The following is a 10391-nucleotide window of genomic DNA, read 5'->3' as shown; positions in this document are numbered from 1 at the left end:
GTGGGATTTATTTCTGAGTAAACATGCAGAGAGGATTGTACTGCACAAAGCATTCTGATTGGCTAAAAGGTGCTTCCACAATCAGATTTATTAAACATTTTAAAAACAAACACTCTAATTAGCAACACCCTCTTGTCTTGTGGCATCATAATGACACACACATATATTGTCACATAAGCTTTCATCAACTATGGAAACTTATGCCACAATAGATCTGGTCATCTTCAATTTACCTGAAGACCCTGTTGTTTTTGCTATAACAGACTACCATGGCAACCCCTCTAGAAGTTCTCCCTGAAGAAAAATTTTATCCTGTGCAAGAGAAAACAGAAGACCTATTCTGGGATACCTATTGCAGCCCACAAATGCATCATCTAAATAAGAAAAGAAAGATAACCCATTGTTTTTTCCTCATAAGCAATTATATGTAGATATAAGAGATTAATTTGTAGCAGAATCCATACATGCCTATTTAGAAATAAGACCCTCTCAGTTCAGTAGTGTAGACTCCTAGGTACAGTAATTGGGAGAAAAATTTAGCCTAAATCAGTCAAAACTCATACATATAAACAGCAAAGGCAGCAATTTTACACTGCCAGTTAACTTAGAATTGTACTGCATGGAAACCAAATACAGTGGTACCTCTGGTTACGAACTTAATTTGTTCCGAAGGTCTGTTCTTAACCTGAAGCCGTTCTTAACCTGAGGTACCACTTTAGCTAATGGGTTCTTCCGCTGCCACCATGGTGCGATTTCTGTTCTCGTCCTGGGGCGAGGTACTACTTCCAGGTTAGCAGAGTCTGTAACCTGAGGTGTTTGTAACCTGAGGTACCCACTGTACTGGAATCCTCTACCCACCTACCAAAAGTAAGCCCCCCTGAACTCAATAAGCAGACATATAGAAGATTGCACTACTAGCTGAGTATTTGTATGAATTTTAACTGACCTGATTAATCTATGAAATGTGTATAAAATGTATGTGTTACACACACACACACACACACACACACGACTCAAGTGTGAGGGCCCCATGTATACTGAGTTTCTGTAATGTTTTATTGATGTTATTGTATTTTTTATTAATTTTAAAAAAACAACATTCAGAAGGTCAACAGGCAAACAAAAATGGCATTAATAACAACATATATTTGAAGTTTTGACGCCAAAGCAGAATATAAATCCTGTTGAATGGATTAACATTAAACATACAAACACAAATTTTAGGACTCTCATTTGATTAAAGAAACCCTGGCTTAGGGAGCAAAGCAGTATGCCCTTTCCCTGCCAGAGAACCACATTTCTTCTCATGGACAACCATTTGGGAATATAGCGGTATGGCCAGAAGCAAAAGTGTGAGGAGGAGGAGGAATGCAATCCTTACTTTTCTAGGCTGCATCACAGCCATGCAAATTCACAAAGAGGTTTCCATACACACACCCCTACATCCTATCAGCAAGCGGCTTTGAGGATGCACACCTGTCTAGGCAAAAGTAGCGCCACCTGAGTAGGGATTCCTACCCCTGCCGATTAATCGGATGGCCTTGAGCTGATTGATCTACCGCTACATCGCACACTGAGGGGAGGGCAGGGGGTCAGTGAGGCTGAGGGGGAAATGGGTGGCTCAGAGAAAAGGGAAGCTGGGCAACGCAGGTGGCGTGTTAATAAAGGCGAGGTCAGAGGAAAGCGACCCGAAAGCCAGCTTTGAAAGAAAAGGTGAAGTGAGATCCCCGCTTCCTGCTTCTACCCGACCGGGGAAAGAGCTTTCATCCCCTTTGGCGACGGCTGGGGGGAAGGAAGCAAACTGTCTTTCGTAAGGGCCACGCAGCATCACTCACCTCATGCGGCGAAAGGCAGAGGCGACTCCTTTCCGGCACATATATATGTACCCTATATATAGGGTGGGCAGGTGAATAATCTCTCCCAAATAAAAATGGGCGGGAAGCGATCTCCTCCCCCCCCCCCCTTAAGAAGCGGGGCGCCGCCAGGCGAATCTCACCGTGATGTGGGGCGGGGAACGAGCGAGAACTCTTTCCTGTCCCCGGCTGCCGTAACCGAATCTCTCCTCTCCCGCAACTGAAGCCGGTCCGCTGCCCGCCTCACGCTGTTTAAAATGGCTGAGGGGGGAAAGAAAGCGAAGCAAGACCACGGGAGAGGAGGCGGGGGCCGAGCCGGCTGAGGTAACACGGGGGAGGGGAATTGAGGGGGAGGAGTGGGTGTGTGCCCCGGCGCGTGGACCAATCCGAAGCCTCGCTCTGCTGATTGATGCGAAGGGCAGCCTCACAGAAAGGAGGAAGGGAGGGCGCGAGCGAAAGAGAGAGAGAGTGGGTGGGAGGTTTGGTGGTGGTGACAGCGGAGCCGTGACGGTGTTGTCGTCTTCGTCGACGGCGTCGGCTGCTCAGGCGGCTGGAGGGTGAAGTGATGGGCTGGAGGCGGGCGAGGTAGGAAGAGAGCCTCGCCCAGAGAGGTGGCGATGTTCTCTTCAGAGGTGGCGGTGGGCGAGCGCGAGGTCTGACAGGAATTCAAGCTATTCTCTCGATCTGGGTTGTTGGTTTTGGTTTTTTGACCGCCAACGTATAACAGATCAGACATATATATGTCTCTCATAGGTTTATTTATTAAATTTCTATACAGCCCTTCATCCAAAATATCTTATTAAATTTCTATACAGCCCTTCATTCAAAATATCTTTGTGTGTGTGTATGAACATTTGTGCCCTACTCTAAAGTAGTCAGAAAGGCTGCCAGAGCAGCATACATAGTCAGTTAAAACAAAGCAGTCCCTACCCTCAGGGTAACAACAACAACAATAAAGAAAAAGTACACTGCACACAAGGAAAAAGGGACAGGGAGGGAAGAGGAAAATCAAAACAAGTTTGTGAGCTTGCTCGCTAGAATGGTACATGCCTTGGTTATCTCCCGCTTTGACTGCTGCAGTGAGCTTCTACATGGGGCTACCTTTGAAGGTGACATGAATACTACAATTACTCCATAATGCAGCTGCTAGACTGGTGTCTAGGTGTGGCCACCAGGACCATATAACACCAATCCTAAAAGACCTATGTTGGCTCCCAGTACATTTCCATGAATCATTCAAAGTGTTGGTGCTGACAATTGAAGCCCTAAATGCCCTTGGCCTTGTATATCTGAAGGAGTGATTCCACCCGTCATTCAGCCTGGACATTGAGATCCAACTCCAAGGCCTTTCTGGCGGTTTGCTCATTGGGAGAAGTGAAGTTACTTGGAAACAAGCCAAGGGCCTTCTTGATAGTGGGGCCTGCTCTGTGGAATGCCCTCCCATCATATATCAAGTAGATAAATAACTGACTTTTAGAAGACATCTGAAGGCAGAATGCGTAAAGGAAAGTTTTTAATGTTTAATGGTTTATGGTTTTTTAAATATTTTGCTGGGAGCCACCCAGAGTGGCTGGAGCAAAATTGTAATTGTTCATTAACAGCAACAATGATAATTTTGGTACACAAAAAATCATCATAAAAGGACAAATCAAACAGTGGCTTCCCCCAGTTAAATTAATTTAAGGACACAATGAAATATTCAAGAAAATTACTTCATGACCCCCAGTTAAGTTAAGAGCACAAGAAAATTAAGTGAAATCTAACTGGATAATCATGTGAGTTAAATCCATTAGCAGTACTATGAACAATGTAACAGTACAATAAAATTGTAGGGTGTATGGTGTGTTAGGGGAGGAGTAGTAGCTCTGGTGGGGAATACATCATGCTCTCTCTGGGATAAATTGCCCTCCTTTGATCCCTACCCTGCACTCAACTCACCTGTGGCTCCTAGAAGCTGTCAGCATGCGACTGCGGTCACACCCCAGTGTGGTTGCCATATTTTGAAGAGTAAAAAAGATGATGCTATGACGGCCATTCAAAGGAAATAAATGCAATTTGTCTCAAATTTTACCCCTGAAAAAGAGTGTGTCCTGGAAAAAGAGGACACATGGCAACCCCCAGGAAATTGCTTCAACTGGCCAGCTAAACCAGGTGAGGGTAGCTGATTGGTCTCAAACCCTCATAAGTTAGTGACTTCCCCTGAATGAGAAGACAGACTCTAGAAGATTGAGCAGACAAAACCAATAGAGGGTCAATGGTCAAGGAGGTTTCTGCATGTGCTGTAGAGAGAAGTGAGGGGCAGATGAGGCTTATCAACCTGGGAAGGTAGTCCATCTAGGAGAATGAAAACTTTGACCCTAAACCTCCTCTGCTTTGTGGGATATCTTTGGAAGAAGAAAATGCTAAGGAGTAAACCCTACACAAATCTAGAGTGGAGTCCCTAAGATGGTTGGATGGCACTTTGTATGCCTCCTTCTGTCGACTCCTGCAGCCAAGCTAGTGCCAACCGTATTGCTATTCATTCCTTTGGACTACATCACCGAGGCTGAGAAGGAGGCAGCCTATAATAATAATAATAATAATAATAATAATAATAATTTTATTATTGATACCCTTCCCATCTGGCTGGGTTTCCCCAGCCACTCAGCCTAGGACTCCATTCACCCTGTTCAGGCATGTGCCCTGGGGAGGTTCACTTTGGTGCTGCTAACGCAACAGTTTGATTTCACCTCCAGAGGCTTACTCACTGTCTCTTGAGAAAGAGGGATACCAACACAAAACACAATAAAATCATGTAAACTTGATGTCGCCACAACCAATAATTTCTTGAAAACCATGATAAACTAGTGTAAAATCTCAAGCTATTAAACAAAATTATGTTATTCAAAATTATGATGGAAACACAGAATCTTGGATCATAAGATATATTTACTTGGACCGCAATCTGGTATTCATTTTCATTGGGAAAAGGCCAGTCTAATTTGGTGTGGCTTACTTCTGGCTAGGCATGTATAGGATTTCACTATTAAGTAAGTTCAGTGAAGGAAAGTTTCCCACCCATTCCTCCCCACAGCAGTCCCCTGTGCCGAATCCCTCATGTTTTCATTTATTGCATTTATATCACACCTTTTTCTTGCAAGGAGCTCAAGGATCCCCCTTCCTCTTTTTCTATAGTTCTGTTTACCCACTGTAGAAAAAAGAATGCAACAGCTATCCCTGCCCCCCCCACCCCAAAGCATGTTTAGGTGAAAAACTGGAATTTGTGTATGTAAAAGGATATAGACTTGGCTCTGGTACTGAATCAGGCATCAGAAATGGGGACTCAGCTGGGTTAGAAACAGCTTAACTAACCAAATGCACCTGTAGCGGTGAATGTTCACATGGGGAAGCCACACAAATAGTGTCACATAGTGACTTTGCATCTTTCCCAGTTAACAATGGATGATCACCAAATGGGTATCAGAGAATGTGAACTGATTAGAGATGCTTTATACATTGTCCAAGTACTGTACAGACCCTCCAAGTATCCCTATTTTCCAGAGACATCCCTAATTTAGAAAAGCCATCCCAGTTTCTGATTTGATCCTGGAATGTCCTGCTTTTCCTTAGGACATCCCTATTTTCATTGGAGAAATGTTGGAGGGTATGGAATTATCCAACCCCCGAGCCATCTGAAGGCAATCCTGTATAGAGAAGGTTTGTTTAATGTTTTATTATGTTTTTATATATGCTGCAAGCTGCCCAGAATGGCTTGCGCAACCCAATAAGATGTGTGGGGTATAAATAGTAAAATTATCATTATGGAATGGGACGTCCCTATTTTCATCAGAGAAATATTGGAGGGTAGGCAAGTAATTAACACAGTACCCAAGTAGAGAGAATATGTATATCGGCCAGTCAGTGCACACACCAATTAATGTTGATACTCATACATAGCAGCAATGCATATGGTGGTTGCATAGGAAGCAGAAACTGCACAGTTAGACTACTGAATAAGGTAACAGCTTTTCTGTGCAACCCTGTTCTTGTTTACTCAGAAGTAAGTTTTACTTTGCTCAGTTGGGCCTATTCTCTAGAACGTGGGTGAGCAGATCTTAGCCTTGTAGGATTAACGTTGGGGTTTTTGCCTTTTTAAGTTTATCCCTGACATCCACTTCAAGATGCAAAATAGTGGCTCAGCCAGATGGCTATGAAATACAGTAGAGTGCTTCTGAACAAATGCTCAGCCCAGGAATTTGAGATCAGTACCAGAACCAAGTTTACAAATACTTTCAGAGAAAAAATCACTTCGGGTTTTCCCCCAAGCATACATTTTCAGCAACCTACCGTAATATTATGTGGAGGCAAGCTTTTCAGTTGTTTCTATTGTTAGACAATTGGAAATCGATGTCACCTGAAGATCTACCAGTAGATGCTAATCTTCCTTCTTCCCACCAACACGGACCTAGAAAGTGTGTTTGGATTTCAGCTTTAAACACCTACTATTTGTAGCACGGAGAGAGGCAGGTATGTACTGACAGTTTCAATGACATTTAAATCAGATCTGTTAGCTTAATATCCAGATTCCTCATTATTAAATCAAAGTCCACGGATGTCTGTTATTTGTATACTGTAATTGCAGCTCAATGCAGTTTAGAAATATAGATCCACTACTTAATCATACAATAAACTTCCTTGTGGGTTATTTTAAAATGTGTGAAATTGAAAAAGGGAAAAATAAACCCTTTTGCTCATCTTTAAGATTAATTTTTTACGCTAAACCTTCATTTGAGAAGTCACTTAATGAAATTGGTGGTTGAACTCTTTCGTAAAATCAGTAACTTGAGACTCATGAGAAAAGAGTGGGAAATGGAAACTAAAGTGTTGATATAAGAGGAACTAGAAAATGCAGCTAGGACAGATCTTTGTGCTAAAATGCACATTGTAAAAATAATAATCTAAGTATTTATTTATTCCCATAGACGTTTTCAAATTCTGGATTAGTGGCCTTGTACACACTGGTATGAAATATTGTGTGCTCAATAGACTGGTTTGGCATGCAAATAATTGAAACTTGAACTCTTCCCATGATTTCATCCCCTCAACTTCCAGTTTAAAGACATGACCATATTTGGTGTAGGACTTCAGAACTGATTCTTTGGGGTTGAAGTTACGTACAAGATGTTATCAAATGAAAAGGAAGAACACAGTCAACAAGGCTTTGTTTTTCTGCTGTATATAGCACACAGAGGATGAGGAATCTCTCCCCACCCCCATTTCATCCAATCTGAGATCACAACAGTCACAGTTCCTTTTCTGACTACATAGTAAAACAAAAAACAAAAAAACTGCAGCAAGCTATAGTGGAATTTAGTGATTCATTCAAAATTCGAATGAAGGTCCATTAAAATCAACAAAATGTGATTCTAATTGTTTTGGATGAGTGTGCCAAATCCTTGAACTGTTTTGGGAAATACCAAGGCAAAATTGTTAATTGATTCCTAAGGTTTAAGCGCACGTTCCCTGCCTAATCCTTGAATGAAAACCCCACTTTCTACCTCCTCTCCCCTTTCTGTTACAACAGTGGATGGATGTGTAGTCAACATCCAGTTAAATCCTTCCTTATTCTTTCATGTGAGATAGAAATGCAATCTTAGCTTACAAGGTTGCATATATTATTAGCATGAGTGGATATGGTTGTCAGATACTGGATTTTTCATACCAGGCTTGCTGGATCATGTCAAGGGCCTGTCTAGTCCAGCATTCTGTTATCACTATGGTCAAATGGATGCTTATGTCAGGCCTGCAAGCAGGATCTGAGCACAAAAACACTCTTCCATTTCCAAGCAGCTGGTATTCAATGGCATTCTGCTTTTTTTGCTGCGCAAACTTTTCTCCCTCTTTTGGTTCATTCGCATTTCCATTTGCCCTGTAATTTCTAGGCCATGGGACAAGTGGAAGTGTGGATGAGCCCTTTTTGTGAATAGTTTATAAATACACCTTTGTTTCGTTTGCTCTTCTGTCATACAAGTGCACTAAAAAAAAGAAAAAGCGGACAACTTGTGCATGTAGTACCAGGTTTAACTCCTAGCTCAGCCTTCCTCAGCCTGGTGCTCTCTAGATATTTTTGACTACAACTTCTGTCAGCTCCAACAAATATGGCTATTATTACAGGATAATAGGAGCTGTAGTACAAAACATTTGAAGGGTAAAAGGCTGGTAAAAAGACTGGAAAATACATTTTCCTGAAACTTGAATAGCCTCTGCCCAGCAGAGTACCGAGCTAGAACTGACTCAGGATAAAGAAATTATGCCACACATATCTGTAATGTGTTCTTCAGAACCTCTTTGTTAACTAAAGAAGCAATCCAGCCTTTATAAGGCAGTGGGTCATTTCCATGGCCTTAAGTGGAAAGGTGAATTGTACAGTGGTACCTCGGGTTAAGAACTTAATTTGTTCTGGAGGTCTGCTCTTTACCTGAAACTGTTCTTAACCTGAAGTACCACTTTAGCTAATGGGAACTCCTGCTGCCGCCGCACGATTTCTGTTCTCATCCTGAAGCAAAGTTCTTAACCGGAAGTACTATTTCTGGGTTAGTGGAGTCTGTAACCTGAAGCGTCTGTAACCCGAGGTACCACTATATTGTTAATTGAACAGTAAGACTTCTTACTGCTTTCTGAGGGCCAAAATAGCTAAACTACAGGAAATCTGTGATCATATTCCCCAATGTTTTTTGGATTCAGATCCCAAATTGGATCTAGTCTGCAACACTAAAACGAGATATGATCCTTCCCCTCATACTGTTTGCTCAATCTAAATTGTGTGCACACGAACATAAACAAGCTGCTGTTTGTCCCACTGAGTGTCGAGGACCCCCAAGACACCCCCAAATAAAACACGGTTCACACATCATTTTTGTTTTGGTTTTTGGCATAATTTTGGCCACAACAGTATGTGAGTGGTTGCTTAGGCATTGGTTAGCGACTGTTCCCACTTGGAGGTAGGAACAGAACTGACAACCACACCCGTGGGGAGAGAATAAAGCTGGGTGCCAGGCTCTCACCTTTCCCCAAATGCTCCCAGGGGCTCTTGTGTGGCCCTGGCCCTTTGCCAGGGATTCAGACAAAAGCATGGCGAGCCCCTGGATTCCTTTAACAGAATACCCTTGCAGAAGCAGCATTGGAGGAGCAGGCACAGCCAACCACATCCCCTCCACCAACCAAAAATTAACCAATGCCTAACCACAACCTTACAAGTTGTGATGATTTGCTATGCAGTAGGCAAAACCCAAATGGCAACAGCCAATCAGCCAAATAGTAAAATTCTTCCGGGCCCCCGCTCTAAAGCAGACGCCCCCATGACAAGAAGAAGAAGAAGAAGAAGAAGAAGAAGAAGAAGAAGAAGAAGAAGAGGAGGAGGAGTAGTAGTTTGGATTTGATATCCCGCTTTATCACTACACTTCCCCATGACAGGGGAGGTCATGGTTACTCCCACCACAACACGTGCTCTCTATGAAGGAGAACCCGCTTTGGAGAAAACATTTCCATATAGGCACAGAATAGTTAATGTTAAGTTGTGGGTGAACATATCCGACGACACAGTGATTCTTCAAACAGCTCTTGTTTATTCAGAGGCCAGAACAGAAGACTGAACAGCAAACAGCTCAGCCGGCCTGCTTTTATAGGCAGCCGGCTGTCAGCATTGTAGCAACAACAACCCAGGGTTTCCCGCCTAAAATAACTGACGTGGACCTGAGTGAAAACTATCTACACGATACTCCTGGTGGCCGGGGTGAGAACTTCAATACATATCAGTTAAAGACGGGAAGGGAGATCTATATCGGAAAGTGACATCGGAGGAACAATTAACCCTACTTGTCCAGCAGACCAGCATATAGGCCCATTTCATTACTGTATAGTTGCCTAAAACCTAGGTAAATTTGTAGCATCATGTCTGCTTTTCCAAGCAGCTCTTTTTGTTATCTTCTTTGTCTAAGGGAACACAATTAAATCAAAGGCAATCAACATGACTGGCCTTAGAGATGATGTGTCCCTTCGGCTCATTGCCCAGTGTGTGTGTACTGCTCACCCAATCCTAATCTGCCCCTGAGTGAAGCATGCATTCTTCAGATTTATAATGAATTATGCAAAAAATAATAATTATGAAACATTGCAGACCCAAAAAATAAGCCATAAGGATTTCTAGTGCCTTCAACATACTGCCATTTTAATTTTCCCATTTCTATTATTGGCCATCATTTCTATTATTAATGGATGAAACCTGAAACCCACAAAGTTCCTAGCAGGCCCTAATTTCAATCTGCTGTCTCCTTCCACACTCCATCTTAAGACTCTAAATGTTTGTCCTGTTTTTATTTCATCTTAGAATGGGTGGGTGGGTGGCTGTGATGGGGATTAACCCATTTATGATATTTTATTCTATGTTTTTTAGCATGCTTGTGTCATTTTTATTGTATTTTTACTTTGTACATGATTTGGGGTTTTTTTGTAGGGAGAAGTGATCTCTATAAATTTAACAAATCTAACTTTCTAACCTGA

At 42.4% G+C, this 10391-nt stretch overlaps 1 protein-coding gene and 1 long non-coding RNA gene across 8 annotated transcripts in view; one reads left to right on the top strand and one right to left on the bottom strand.

The window, feature by feature from the left end:
- The window catches only part of ACSL4 (acyl-CoA synthetase long chain family member 4), an 81430-nt gene that overhangs the window by 49222 nt on the left and 21817 nt on the right, over positions 1 to 10391 (bottom strand). The window contains exon 1 of one of the 5 annotated variants that reach the window (XM_083722216.1): positions 1997 to 2393. The exons of 2 other annotated variants lie outside the window; for them this stretch is intronic. The gene's annotated coding sequence lies outside the window, so the exon portion shown is untranslated. Of the gene's footprint in view, positions 1 to 1996; positions 2394 to 10391 lie in introns of those variants that run through there. 2 more of the 5 variants (XM_083722218.1, XM_083722217.1) reach the window with 2 other exon arrangements.
- LOC310836832 overlaps positions 2355 to 10391 on the top strand; it is a 29873-nt gene continuing 21836 nt past the window's right edge. For 2 of the 3 annotated variants that reach the window (XR_014560246.1, XR_014560247.1), the window contains exon 1: positions 9308 to 9624. This is a non-coding gene — a long non-coding RNA (uncharacterized lncRNA). Of the gene's footprint in view, positions 2439 to 9307; positions 9625 to 10391 lie in introns of those variants that run through there. The other variant, XR_014560245.1, reaches the window with a different exon arrangement.

Source organism: Podarcis gaigeae, assembly GCF_964106915.1.
Source record: "Podarcis gaigeae genome assembly, chromosome: Z".
NCBI lineage: Eukaryota > Metazoa > Chordata > Lepidosauria > Squamata > Lacertidae > Podarcis > Podarcis gaigeae.
This window is presented reverse-complemented; position numbering and strand designations above follow the sequence as displayed.